This window comes from Loxodonta africana, chromosome 10, assembly GCF_030014295.1.
Source record: "Loxodonta africana isolate mLoxAfr1 chromosome 10, mLoxAfr1.hap2, whole genome shotgun sequence".
Classification (NCBI taxonomy): Eukaryota; Metazoa; Chordata; class Mammalia; order Proboscidea; family Elephantidae; genus Loxodonta; species Loxodonta africana.
The window spans coordinates 99,056,690-99,071,418 of NC_087351.1; the positions used below are offsets into that span (position 1 = coordinate 99,056,690).

General features: G+C 34.9%; 1 non-coding gene across 1 annotated transcript; it reads left to right on the plus strand.

Moving 5' to 3' along the window:
- The first annotated feature begins 365 nt into the window (after positions 1-365).
- On the plus strand, positions 366-474 carry LOC111750259 (U6 spliceosomal RNA). Its single transcript, XR_002785407.1, has one exon. It is a non-coding gene; the product is annotated as a U6 spliceosomal RNA (small nuclear RNA).
- The last annotated feature ends 14,255 nt before the right edge of the window (positions 475-14,729 follow it).

Sequence of the window (14,729 nt, forward strand, 5' to 3'; positions counted from 1 at the left end):
TATGTAGCTTATTTCTTCCTAAACCTATAAATCCAATAAGCTATGAATTATGATACAGATTGAAAAGGAACAATAATGGTCTCAGTGTTATTCATATTTTATTTATTGATACATATATATATGTTTAATATAAACCTGAGTAATTGTTGAAGAGGTTATTAGTGGTGGATTTCCCAACACACTGGCAGTCAATAATAGTGGTGAAATGCTTAGGAAAATACAAACACTATATCCAAGAAACTCTCATTCTTAAATATGAAAAGAAGGAAACACATATGATATGTCTAAACCAAGGGAGTTGGATTATGTTCTGTTATGATCCATAAGGTTTTCGTTGGCTAATTTTTGGAAGTAGATCACCAGGCCTTTGTTCCTAGGCTGCAAATACATATTAAAATTGGAATGATACAGAAAAGAATATAATAGCCCTAGGATAAATATGGAATGCAAATATGTGAAACATTACATGTATCTCACATATTTTAAAAAAAGAAAACACTACCATTGAGTCAATTCTGACTCATAGTGAGACTACAGGACAGCGTAGAACTGTCCCATAAGGTTTTCAAGGAGACGTTGGTGGATTCGAAATGCCAACCTTTTGGTTAGCAGCCGAGCTCTTAACAGTATCATATATAGAAAGGAAAAAATATCGTGCTGGTCCAAATTCTCCCTACGACATTTAACATCTAAGAGAATGAAGCAACACCAACCAGATATCCAAAGGAAGACTGTGTCTGTCATGGAGTGTATAGTGAGTCAGGCTTTCCTGCAACTACCAATACCTAGAGTGTTATAAGAACTCGAGGGGTATTTTCCAATAAATTCTTCCGAGAACACTTCCTGAAGACAAATTACAGACAATCAAGATATGCCCGAGGAAACTATGTACACAATATTTAAGTATGGAACTAACACACAGTTATGAGATTGGGTAGCTAAACAGAATATAAATGTATATGCCGCGATGATTTAAAAACATAACTCAACAAAATTATTAGGAAAAAGGAATAAAAATTCAGAGCTAGATTAAATTCATTGAGTGTCTTTTCTCTAATAACTGGATTTCATTTAAAGTTCAAAAGTCAAGTAATAGACGTATAAGCATATTTAAACGTACTTTGAGAAATTGTTGAATAAACGGAGTGGAGAAAGAGAATTAGGGAAGGAGGAGAAATAAGATTAATTTATCAGCGCTCATGTTAGGTAACCAAGAGTTATCTAAATAAACAGAAGATTAAGTTTTTATATACTGACCTTTTATATAATCTTATTGTGCAAGATATAGCTATAAAAGTACAGAATGAATACAACCAGTTCTATATATCAGAGTCTAAACACACAGCAAACAAAGTTAACCACATTGTGAGATTTGTTTGTAAAGACTCTAAAAATAGAAATTACAACCTAAAACAATCTGGCAGAATTAAGATGAAATACATCTGCCATGTCCATAAATGTAAACTGGCTAAAAAAAAGGCTAAGCACCCATTAAAAGAAAAACAGAACACAAAGTAAAACTCAAATCTGGGCTATAAATACATGATGTATTAAGGAGACACAGATAAGACAGTGATTTAAAAGTCTGAAATAAAAAAAGAAGCCAGGGTATATAAGGCAAATGCAAACAAACAAAATAAAGAAGGGTGAAATTCACAGTGATTATCTCAGACCTATGCCTAACTATCTACCAAATAATGTAACACCATCATTCATAAAGCAAATATTAAGGGTAAATTTTGGAATAGACAGAAACCCCCAGCAATAAAAGATTTTAATTCTCTCTCAGTCCATGAAAGATTATGTAAGAAAGGTCGCAAAATAAATAAATACCATAATTAAAACTGGTTGATATAGAAATTAGCCTGTATATATGTATATATGTATATGTGTATATGTATATATGTATGTATATGTGTATATGTGTATATGTGTATATGCATATATGTATATATGTATTTTTTTATATATGTATATATATATATATTTGGAAATCCTGGTGGTGTAGTGGTTAAGAGCTACGGCTGCTAACAAAAAGGTCAGCACTTCAAATCCACCAGGCGCTCCTTGGCAACTCTATGGGCCAGTTCTACTCTGTCCCATAGGGTTGCTATGAGTTGGAATCGACTTGATGAAAACAAAATAACCTCTTCAATAATTACTCAAATTATATCAAACATATATATATATATCAATAAATAAAATATGAAGAACACTGAGACCATTATTGTTCCTTTTCATTCTCTACTGTAATTCATAACTGATTGGATTTATTGGTTTTGTAAGAAATAAGTTACAAGATTTTGATAGTTTGTTTTCATTACTCTGTCCTAAATGGTCTCTATGAGTCAAATTCGACTCAACGGCAACAGGGCAGGAGGAGACATATATTTATACATATATATTATATATATGTATATATAAAATATTGTGGACTTTCAAGAAGCCCAAAATAATAAATAAAAATACTATTTTTTCAGAACCAATGGGATCCAGCAAAATAAGTGTGCAGAGGAAAATCCATAGTCTTGAATAGTTATATATATTTAAAAAATAAAGCAAATTAGTAACATTTTCAAATCTAAAAGAGTTAGAATAAGAGACTGAAGGGTGTCTGAAGAAAGAAATTAATGAATCTAAAAGAGAAATTATTGAATTACAATACAGAAAAGATAATAGAAGCATAAGTAGATACATGTTTGTTCTTCGAATACCAATAATAAAGTAGCAACATTGTATTTAACTTATTTAAGAAAAGTATAAAATAAAGAAATGCAAAATAATAAATGATGAGGAGAATACCTACAAACACATGGAGTTTCTGAAAAGAATCAAGAATACATTGTAGAATATCAGTAAATAAATTTCAAAAACTGGAAAAAATAAAGAAGTTTTTAGTAAAACATTTTATCAAAACTGGCTGTGTAAGATAAAATATCTAAAAAGATCACCTTTCAAAGTAGAACGAGAGTGTTATAAAAGAACTGTTTGCAACAAAACTACTGCCACAATCAATTATTTTAAAAGAAAATTTTATCAAACACTTATAGAGTGGATGATTTCAATGTTATTTAAATTATATCAAATTGTAGAAACTAAAGAAAAACTTCCAAACTTTTCATGATACAAGTATAACATTGATTTCAATATTTAGCATTAAAAATTATCAAAAATTTCTCTTATCACTTTGAATAAAAATCATAAACAAAATATTATCAAAAAGCCCAGAAGAACATGAAAATAAAAATACATTATGACCAAAGAGGATTTATTCCAGGAATAGTTTATCACAAAATTAGGAAATCTATTAATACATAAAAAGACAAGGGGAAACTACAATCATTCTTAATTAAAAATAGTCTGTAAATAGAAATGGATAAATATTTGTTAACATGACAAAAATATATCTATCTCAAACCCAAAAGCAAGAACATGCTTAATGGAGAAATACTTGATGAAGTGTTACTAAATCTAAGAACAAGAAAAGATGGGTACAATGATCACTGGTGTTGCTGTTGTTAGGTGCCATCAAGTCAGTTCCCACTCACAGCAACACCATGCGCAACAGAAGGAAACACTGCCTGATCCTGCTTCCTCTTCACAGTCATTGTTATGCTTGAGCCCATTGTTGCAGCCACTGTGTCAATCCATTTCACTGAGGGTCTTCATCTTTTTCGCTGACCCTCTACTTTGCCAAGCATGATGCCCTTCTCCTGATAACATGTCCAAAGTATGTAAGATGCAGTCTAGCCTTCCTTGCTTCTAAGGAGCACTCTGGCTGTACTTCTTCCAAGACAGATTTGTTTGTTCTTTTGGCAGTCCATAGTATATTCAATATTCTTTGGCAACACCACAATTCAAAGGCTTCAATTCTTCTTTGGTCTTCCTTATTCATTGCCCAGCTTTCACATGCATATGAGACAACTGAAAAAACACATGGCTTGGATCAGGTGCACTCTAGTCCTTAAAGTGACATCTTTGCTTTTCAACACTTTAAAGAGGTCTTTTGCCCAATGCAATGAGTCTTTTAATTTCTTGACTTCTGTTTTCATGAGTGTTGATTGTGGATACAAGTTAAATGAAATCCTTGACAACATCAGCCTTTTTTCCATTTATCATGATGTTGCTCATTGGTCCAGTTGTGAGGACTTTTGCTTTCTTTATGTTGAGGTGTACTCCATCCTGAAGGCTGTGGTCTTAGATCTACATCAGTAAGTGCTTTCAGTCCTCTTCACTTTCAGCAAACAAGGTATTGTCTTCTGCGTAAGTCAGGTTGTTAATGAGTCTCCCTCTAATTCTGATGCCCTGTTCTTCTTCATATAGTCCAGCTTTTCAGATTATTTGCTCAGCGTACAGAGTGAATATGGTGAAAGGATACAGCCCTGATGCACACATTTTCTGCCTTTAAACCATGCAGTATCCCCTCGTTGTTTGAATAACTGCTTCTTGATCTATGTACAGGTTCCTCATGTGCACAATTGAGTGTTCTGGAATTACCATTCTTTGCAGTGTTATCCATAATTTGTTATGATCCACACAATTGAATGCCTTTGCATAGTCAATTAAACACAGATAAATATCTTTCTGATATTCTTTGCTTTCAGCCAAATCCATCTGACATCAGCAATAATACCCCTGGTTCCATGTCCTCTTATGAATCTGGCTTGAATTTCTGGCAGTTCCCTGTTGATGTACTGCTGCAGCCACTTTTGAATGATCTTTAGCAAAATTTTACTAGTAAAAAATTATATTAAGTATATTAGATAAGGAAAATAAAATTGTACAAAAATTAGAAAGGAAGAGGTAAAATGATCTTTTGTTTTTTACAGGTGATATTATTGCAGGATAAGATAGTTTAATTAAGTAGCAGGATATAAAATTGATATATATTTATATAAAAATACCTATTGGAAGATATAGACAAGGGAACATTTTATAATTGCAATATAATAATAAAATGATAAAATATCTAGCAGTAAACTTAATGGTTAGTATGCAAAAACTGTCCCCCCAAAAGAAAACTCTATTGAAAGTGGGGGGAAAAAAAAATAATAACTTGTATAAATGGAAAGGCATGTTATATCATCCTTGTTTTGAAAGACTCAATATCATAAAAACCTCAATATAACTTGTAAATTTAGTGGGATCCAAAAAAAAAATCATTTTTATTTGCTAACTGGAAAAGCCAATCCTGAAGCTCAAATGAAAAGATTAAAAAGGTAGAACTTCTGTCTTCAAGTCTAAAGAGTAAAGGATTTAGGAGTCAACATTACTATACTCAAAAAAAAGGAAAAGCTGAACAAAATGAAAATCAGCAACTTATCTTGGAACCACCAAAGAAATGAGTTTGCAGGGCAAACCACCACACTGAAGTACGGACAGATGAATGAGTCCAGACAGTCACATTCAAAATCTGGTTAGCTACAGCAGAGGCCTCTGGGGGTATAAATTGGCAATAACATGTAAATGATTTTTTTAATATATACATGTTTTTAATTTTTGTGGAAATGGCAATTTTGATGAATTGCTGGAGGATGAACATGAACTAGAATGAAAGTGAGGTCCTTCTTATGGCCAAAGTCTTAGGGGGACTTGTACGCTTTTCTTGACTTTACTTCATGGAACCTCACCAGCTTCCCAGGATGAAGATCTGGCCAAGATCTCATGTGGATTTGACGGGGTTAAGAGAAGAGTAATCATTACAAAATATGCCCAGAATCTTCTCCACAGCCAAGGCTTACACCACAGGGATAAAGACATTGCCAGAACATTGTCCAAGAACCATAGGGAAGGGCATTCCTCTCACTCTAGTACCATCCCGTCTAGAAGGGAGTGATGACATATACAAGAAGAAGCACTTGTGGAGGTCACAGATCAGAGGGCCCAGGTGAAAGACTGAGTTTTAATTATAGGATTATAGAATGCTTTCCCTCCTCCATTATACCGATAGGACTTCAGTTAATAATAGTAGATTACTGCTGAAGCAACTGCAAGGCCCAAACTTTCCCTGAGGAGGAGTGCTTAAGGAAGCCCAATGTCAACTGGGGAAACAAAAACAAGAACACTACAGGAATTTGAAATCCTTGGTATCTAAAATTATAGCAAACATGAAACAAAGCTCCTAGCCAGATGAGCATAAATCCTCACACAAGAGACCTATTTGCTTCAGTTCTGAGTATCTGAAACAATGTGTCTTATTTCCAACAAAAATTTATAAGACAGGGCGAAAGGAAAGAAAAAGCACAGTCTCAAGAGACAAAGCGATCATCAGAACCAGATTCATATATGAAATAGGGGTTGCGATTATGAGGCAAGGAGCTTAAAATAACTATAACTGATATGATAAGGGCTCTAGTGAAAACAGTAGACCACGTGTAAAAACAGATGAATAACGCAAGCAAAGGGATGAAAGCTCTAAGGAAGAATAAAAAGAAAATTCTAGAAATAAAAATGCTAGAAGTGAAGCCTGCCGTTTACTCATCAGTAGACTAAACAAGGCTGAGGGAATAATAACTCAATTTGAAGACAGGTGAATAGAAACTTCCCAAATTGAAATGCAAAGAGAAATAATGGTGGTGGTGGGGAGGAGAGGGTGGGGATAGAAGGGGGAGGAGAAAAAGAAGAAAAGAACATTTATTCAGCAGTTGTAACCTGTGGTACTTACCAACTGATTTACACGTTGTATTTCCAGACAAAAACCTGCACTTGAATGTTTATAGAAACTTTATTCATGAATGCTAAAATCTAGAAGCAACCGAAATTTCCTTCAGCAAATGAATGGATAAATAATATGTTACCTGCAAAGGATGGAATATTAGTCAGCAATGGAAAGGAATGAGCTAAAGGCCACAAAAGGACATGGATGCATATTAAATGTGTATTGCTAAGTGAAAAAAGCCAGTCTGAAAAAGCTATATACTATAAGATCCCAGTTATATGACGTTCTGGAACAGATAATACAATAGATACGGAAAAAGATCAGTGCTTGCCAGAGGTTCAAAAGATTGAGGGATGGTTGAATAGGGGAAGCACAGAGAATTTTGTAGAGCAGTGAAACATTTCTGTATAGTACCAGTAATAGTAAATACAAGATGTAAAGCATTGGCTAAAAATACATAAAGGAAACATTAAGGAATGCAAATTAAAAATATTTAGATAGTCAGAAGACCTTCTGATGGCATACAGAATGTGATAACATGATCTACATATATTACAAACATGTGAAACAACCTCAAAGACATGGATGGGAAATAAGGCTACCTAAGTAATTTTGGAAGAGTAGAGGCTGTAAGACTAAAGGCAAAAGAAGCTGTACATAAGAACTGCGCTTTTGTCGGATAAAGTTGTGTCCTACAGGGAAGTATAACTTTCCACTCCTTAACTGTGGCAAATATATGAGAGTAATGTCAGATGTTAATGTTAGCGGAAGGATCCCTGGTTGTGTTTGGCTACTAACTGAAAGGTTGGTGCCTCAAACTGACCAGATGCTCCACAGGAGAAAAGATCTAGCAATCTGCTCCCATAAAGATTGTTGTTGTTGCTAGGCGCCATCGAGTTCATTCTGACTAATAGTGACCCTATGTACAACAGAATGAAACACTGGCCAGTCCTGCCCAGGCCTCATAATCATTGCTATGTTTGAGCCCATTGTTGTAGTCGCTGTGTCAATCCATCTCATCAAAGGTCTTTCTCTTTTTCGATAATCCCCTACTCTACCAAGCATGATTTTCTTCTCCAGGGACTAGTTCCTCCTGATAACATGTCCAAAGTATGCAAGGCGAAGTCCCCATCCTTGCTTCAAAGGCTGTACTTCTTCCAAGACAGATGTGTTTAATCTTCAGGCAGTTCCTGGAATATTCAGTATTCTTCACCAACTCCATAATTCAAAGACATCCATTCTTCTTGGGTCTTCCTTATTCATTGTCCAGCTTTCGAATGCATATGAGGCGATTCAAAATACCATGGGTTGGATCAAGTGCACTTTAGCCCTCAAAGTGACATCTTTGCTTTTTAACACTCTAAGGAGGTCTTTTGAAGCAGATTTTCCAATGGAATACATCATTTAATTTCTTGACTGCTGCTTCCATGGGTGCTGATTGTAGATCCAAGTAAAATGAAATCCTTGACAACATCACTATTTTCTCCATTTTATCATGATAGTGCTTATCAATCCAGTTGTGAGGATTTAAAAAAAAAAAAAAAAGATTACTAGAAAATTTAAACAGCTGCCAGGAAAATCTGATCATGGCATGTGCTTTGTAAGATAGTAAAGCATGGGACAGGGCCTTCGTAATTAAAGCAGTTTATATTTTGCACATTAATAGACAGACCAATTAAAAAAAAAAAGCCTAAAAGTAGATTATATTAAGGAATATACTATATGAATAAGTGAGAATCTGAAATCAGTGGCAGAAAGAAGGACTTATTTAATGTTGTAACTAGCTGTCAGCCATGTAGAAAAAATGAAGTTAGATTTTCCGCAATATCATTATATCACATACAAGTAAAACTATGCTGAAAATCTTTCAAAAGCAGTTGCAGCAGTACATTGACCGGGAACTGCCAGAAATGTGAGCCAGATTCAGAAGAGGACATGGAATGAGGGATATCGTTGCTGATGTCATATGGAAACTGGCTGAAAGCAGAGAATATAAGAAAGATATTTACCTGTGTTTTATTGACTACGCAAAGGCATTCGACTGTGTGAATCATAACAAATTGTGGATAGCATTGTGAAGAATGGGAATTCCAGAACACTTCGTTGTGCTCATGAGGAACCTGTACCTAGACCAAGAGGCAGTTGTTCAAACAGAATATGGGGATACTGAGTGATTTAAAAGTCAAGGAAGGTGTGTGTCAGAGTGGTGTTCTTTCAACATACTTATTCGATCTGTATGCTGAGCACATAATCCAAGAAGCTGGACTATATGAAGAAGAATGTGGTATCAGAATTGGAGGAGGAGTCACTACATTGCCAAATGAATCAAATATTTAACTATAAAAATGAAGTTATACAAGTATCAGAGAAAGATGTACGTGAATTAATTTTTAATCCTTTGTTTTTTTTATTTCTCAAAATTCAGAGGCATAAAAGATATGACTGATAAATTTACCTACATAGAAATAAAGATCCACTACATGGCAGAAAAAAACAACTTATTCATCACCAAAAACATATGACAAAAAAGACAACACAATTTGCAATTTATTTTAAATTTATAAGAAAAAAGATCATCTTTTTTCTTACAAATGAAAAAAAGGGAAAAAAGTTTAGAGGTCTGAGAAAAGTAAACACAAATGATTTTTAGTCATATTTAAATGTTATTAGGCTCTCTAATAAAAAGAGAAATGTAATTAAGACAACACAGAATATTTTCAAACATGTCAGATTGGCAAAATCCAAAAAATTAATAATCCATATTGCTAAAAAAAATGGGAAAACAAGATTTTTTGTATTGTTGTGAGTAACATTCATTTGTACAACTCCCAGATACTGTAAGCCCCTAGGCGGTGCAATGGTTAAGCAGTCAATAACTAGCTGAAAAGTTGGCAGTTTGAACCCACTCAGCAGTGCCTCACGAAACAAGCTGACCATCTGCTTCCAAAAAGTCACAGCCTTGAAAGCCCTATGCAGCACAGTTCTCCTCTGGGGCTGCCATTAACAATAACGACAACATCACATTTACAAATGCATATGCCCTGTTGACCCAGAAAATTCCACTTCTGAGAATTTTTCCTGCGGATATACTCACCCATATGGGAAATGCTTGTACAGGGTTATTCATTGCAACCTTCTTTGAAAAGATTGGTGACAAAATATCCATCGGTAAGTAATCAATTAAATAGATAGAACAATGTCTTGATTGATAAGTTAAAAAGATTTCAAAACAAAGATTTTACTATGTTAAGAATACATGGTTATATATTTAAGTATAAAAAGAAAACAAAACCAATTGCCGTCAAGTTAGTTCCAACTCATGGCGCTCGATCCCATGTATCAGAGTAGAACTGTGCTCCACAGGGTATTCGGTGATGGCGATCTTCTGGAAGCAGACCACCAGGCCTTTTTCTGAGCTGCCTCTGGGTGGATTCGAACCACCAACTTTTTGGTTAGTAGTCTGACACTAAACCATTTGCACCGACCGATACTCCATATTCATGCATAGGCGTAAATAAGCTCTGAATGACATATGGAAGAAATAATAGTAGTCACCTAAGGGAAGACTTGGTGGGGAAGGATGAGAACTGAGAAAATGGAGAATAATGACAGGAGAGAATATTTTTACTACATATGTTTATATAATTTAAATTGTAATAATTTGAGTTAATAATGTTGAACAGTAATGCAACAGATTCTTACTGATTTTGTATTTAATAGACATCGTTTTGGTTTACAGTATATTCTTTACTAATTTAGGAAAAGTCTCCTCTCATCCCCACCCCTGTGGAAACACTTGCTACTACTAAACAAATAATGTTTTATGCTTGAAGAAAATTTTCACAGGATATTGAGGATAGTGGTTTCAACATAATAAGCTTAACATCCTTTGATCAAAAAAGTACTGGGTTTAAAATACCAACTTCTAAATTTAAGTTTTTCCTTAAAACTTGTCAAATGTCTTAATTGTATGACTTTAGCCAGTCACTTTTATTTCAACCTTTTCAACGGGTTGTGGCAAAGATCAGATGATATTATGTATATAAGAGCACTTTGTACATTTTAATGTGCTAGATAAGTACAAGTTATTATTATGAAACAGACATTTGTTAAATTATACCCTAGGGTTCTTGAAACAATGAATGGACTTTTTTAAAATAGCCACCTTTTGTTTATTAGGACAGAAATGAGTAATTCCATGAACTCTGATGTTAGTTACCGTCACTAGATGTCCCTGACATGCCTGATGAGAAGTCACACAAAAAAGAGGACAAAATCCATGTGGGAGGGCTAATGAAACTGCTTGCAAGACCATGGAAGAAGGAAATAGAAATAAAACATGCAGAGAGAAGGAAAGAAAGCATACGGAGACCAGTATCTACACTTGACCTTCAGTGTTTCAGGCATAGCTCACCCTTGTAGCTTTTCTTCTGACAATATTATTCTTAAAAGCCACTTAACTATTTATGACTCTTATAAAGATCACCATATTTTGTAACTTTCCAAAATTTGGACGTTTGTTTTTAAAATTATGAACTTTAAAACTTGTTCTGAGATATTTAGATGAAATGCTTTTAATAATAATGACAGTGGCTAACTAGTTTCTATCTTTATTACTTGATTTAGCCACTGTTTCTGGTAGTCCTACCTTCCAGATTATGCAATGATATTTCAGGCTGGTATCAGAGCTGTGCCTATTATTTTATGGTTTCTTTTATGTCTAGTATATTGGCCAACCCTGTGATTGCTGATATATTATCCTACTTCCTCATTTTTGTATATACAAAGATAGAATCTTTTTTTCTACCCTCAGAATTCAGTTTCTTTGAGTTTCGTCCAGGCCCTGAATTGTCTTCTTAGAGGTTACTTATTACAATGCATGAATAAAGGGGTTCTAACTGTATGAATTTTTCTCAAGGTAGATAAGCTTTTACAGGTTTTGGAATTACAATGATGAATTCTTATGTATATACATGATGTTATCACACCACAGACAAAAAAGCACAAGAGTTGATAAATCAGTACTTACCTTTTTCACCACAGTTTGGATTTTAATCCAAATTGATCTTTGCATACTTTTCATCACCTCAACTAGACAAGTTCATAATAAACAGAAAGAAGCAAAGAAACACTGAAGATGAAAGGGTTTCTGCGTGTCTGGTCTAACCTTGGGCAATGTCATCCTTAATAACGACAGATGGCATTACTCCATCTGAAGTCCTGTTTGCTGGTGTTATAAATGACTAAAAATTGGGGTTTTTAGCAAAAGTGCTGACAAAGTCTATACTGGATCTTCTCACAAGATGACATTAACTTGCATTTCTGCTAACAATAAAGACAGTGTATTCTCACTGCATTATAAGTAATTGCATGGTCTATAATCCGATGTCCAAGTCCATTTCAGATATACATGGGAAACAATAAGAAGTTAACATTTAGAAAATTACAAGGTACATGTGCCAGCAAGATGTATTGTCACAGATTTTTTTTTTTTTTTTTCCCTGCGAACAAAAAAACTTGAAACCTTCTTTTTTTAAATTTCAAAAACATAAAGAAGGCCTAAAGTGCTTTTTGGAAAGAATAAAACTTAACTGGCTTGGCAAAACCTCCACCAGCTGTTTGCCTCGTCCTGGTAGTTTCCAGTTTTCAGAATGTTAGTTGGTACCAAAGGAAGACAGCTGCAACTGATTCGGCAGACAATTCAGACACCTTCCTCTCAGGGCAAGTGATGGGCAAGGTGAGTGTTTCTGTGGGGGCTGTCTAGCCTGTTGCTTGAGACATTAAATCCCTTACTCAAAATTACAGTATGTCAGACCTCAAAGAGAATTTATAGGCTGTAATGACACAAATATAGCCATTGGTATGGAATTCAATAATGAAGAAACTGAGGGCCAGAGAAGATATTTTTTCTGAATTATGCCATATCCTGACATTAGTTGATAACAACTAAGTACATCTAGAACTCAGATTTCCTTATTCCTACGTAGCAGTTTTTCAACTGTCTCTATTTGTAGGGTGTTTGTGGCAGTATTAGTAGCTATTAGCATTGTAATGGAAAAAGTAGCACTTGAGTCTGGCAAAACCTTTTAAAATGCATTATCTCATCAACAAACTTCTGAAGGTTTCAGAATAAGCTGCTTTCATTAAGATGCCAATAATTCTGATTGAAAAACTGAAGAAATAAAGCAACTTAAATCTGCAAGGCATGTATGTGAGAGACACTGCATAAAGCTTCACAAAATTTTATTTGATTTCCATCGTAGTCCTGAAATTGAAGTATTTGTTTAAGTATTTTTATGCATTCAAGAACCACAATTAAGAGAAATAAAATAACTTCTCTAAGGTCACAGTAATGAGCAAGCGGTCAAGATAAAATTGTTTCCATCTCCTGGGCAACTTTTCCTCTGACCAAGCAGATACAGTATCCAAGGTAAGCACTAGAATGAAGTCTCAAACTTAGGATTTCAGACTCTGGATTGCTTGCATTTTCCATAGCATTGCATTTTAGACTTTTTTCCTTCCCAGAGTTTCCTCAGAACTTTTATGAGGAAAAACCATTTTTCAGTTTCTAAAACTGAAGTTTTGAGTCAGGTATACTTTTCCCCAATACGGGGACTTGCAGTGAGTCTCAGAGAGGGGAATTGGGTAGGATAAATCTGTGTGAAGGCCTACCTCGAATAACACTCAGATCTCGTTTAGATTTCCATCTTTTGGTTAAGAAGTAAAAGTTTGTACTGGTGTGACTGGGGTAAGAACGGAACAGATAAAGATGGATTTACGTGAATTCTTGGGATGGGAAAAGGGGCATCTGAAATTCCATCTAACTCTAAAAATATTTTATGACGTGGCTGCATCCAGAATGCAAATGTCAAGGTGATTTGACATGAGGAGAAATGAACCAGCTAGAGGAGAAGAAATTCTACCCTTAAATAAAGCTAAAATAAGTCCAAACTTAGAAAGCAATGCATATTTTATATCCATATTTGGAGAAAACACAAGACAATAATTAGTTCCAATAATCAAAGGAAATACAGACAGAAACATAAGAAAATACCTGGGACAGGAAATCCTGAAGCCGCTCCCAATTTGCCCACAATAATTTCTCTCTTCTCTGAATTTCTACCCCATAGCTCTTATCAACCATGCCGTTATCTAACACTCATTATTAAGCACATGCAGTGCTGTCGCTCATGTTATGACATACATGCTTTCTTTCTTAGCAGATTGTAGAGTCAGTTCTGACTCATAGTGACTCTATGTACAACAGAATGAGAAACACTACCCGGTCCTGAGCCACCCTTGCAATCATTGCTATGTTTGACCCCATTATTGCAGCCACTGTATTAATCCATCTCATTGAGGGTCATCCTCTTTTTCACTGACCCTTCACTTTATCAAGCGTGATGTCTTTCTCCTGGGACTTGTGCCTCCTAATAACATATCCAAAGTAAATGAAATGAAGTCTTGCCATCGTCCCCTTTAAGGAGCCTTCTAGCTGTACTTCTTCCAGGACAGATTTGTCCATTCTTCTGAGAGTCCAGTGTATATTCAACATTCTTCCCCAATACCATAATTCGAAGGCATCAATTTTTCTTCAGTCTTTCTTATTGATTGTTCAGCTTTCACATGCATATGAGGCAATCGAAAATACCATAGCTTGGGTCAGGCCCACCTTAATCTTCAAAGTGACATCTTTGTTTTTTAACACTTTAAAGAGGTCTTTTACAGGAGATTTGCCCAAGGCAATACATCATTTGATTTTTTGACTGCTGCTTCCATGGGCATTGAATGTGGATCCAAGTAAAATGAAATCCGTGACAACTTCAATAATTTCTCAATTATCATGATGTTGCTTATTGGTCCAGTTGTGGGGATTTCTGTTTTCTTTATGTTGTAGTGTAATCCATACTGAAAGCTGTAATCTTTGATCTTCAAGTCGTCTTCTTTTACAGCAAGCAAGGTGTGTCATCGGCATATTGCAGGTCATTGATGAGTCTTGTTCAAATCCTGCTACCATGTTCTTCTTCATATAATCCAGGTTCTCAGATCATTTGCTCAGCAGAGAGATTGA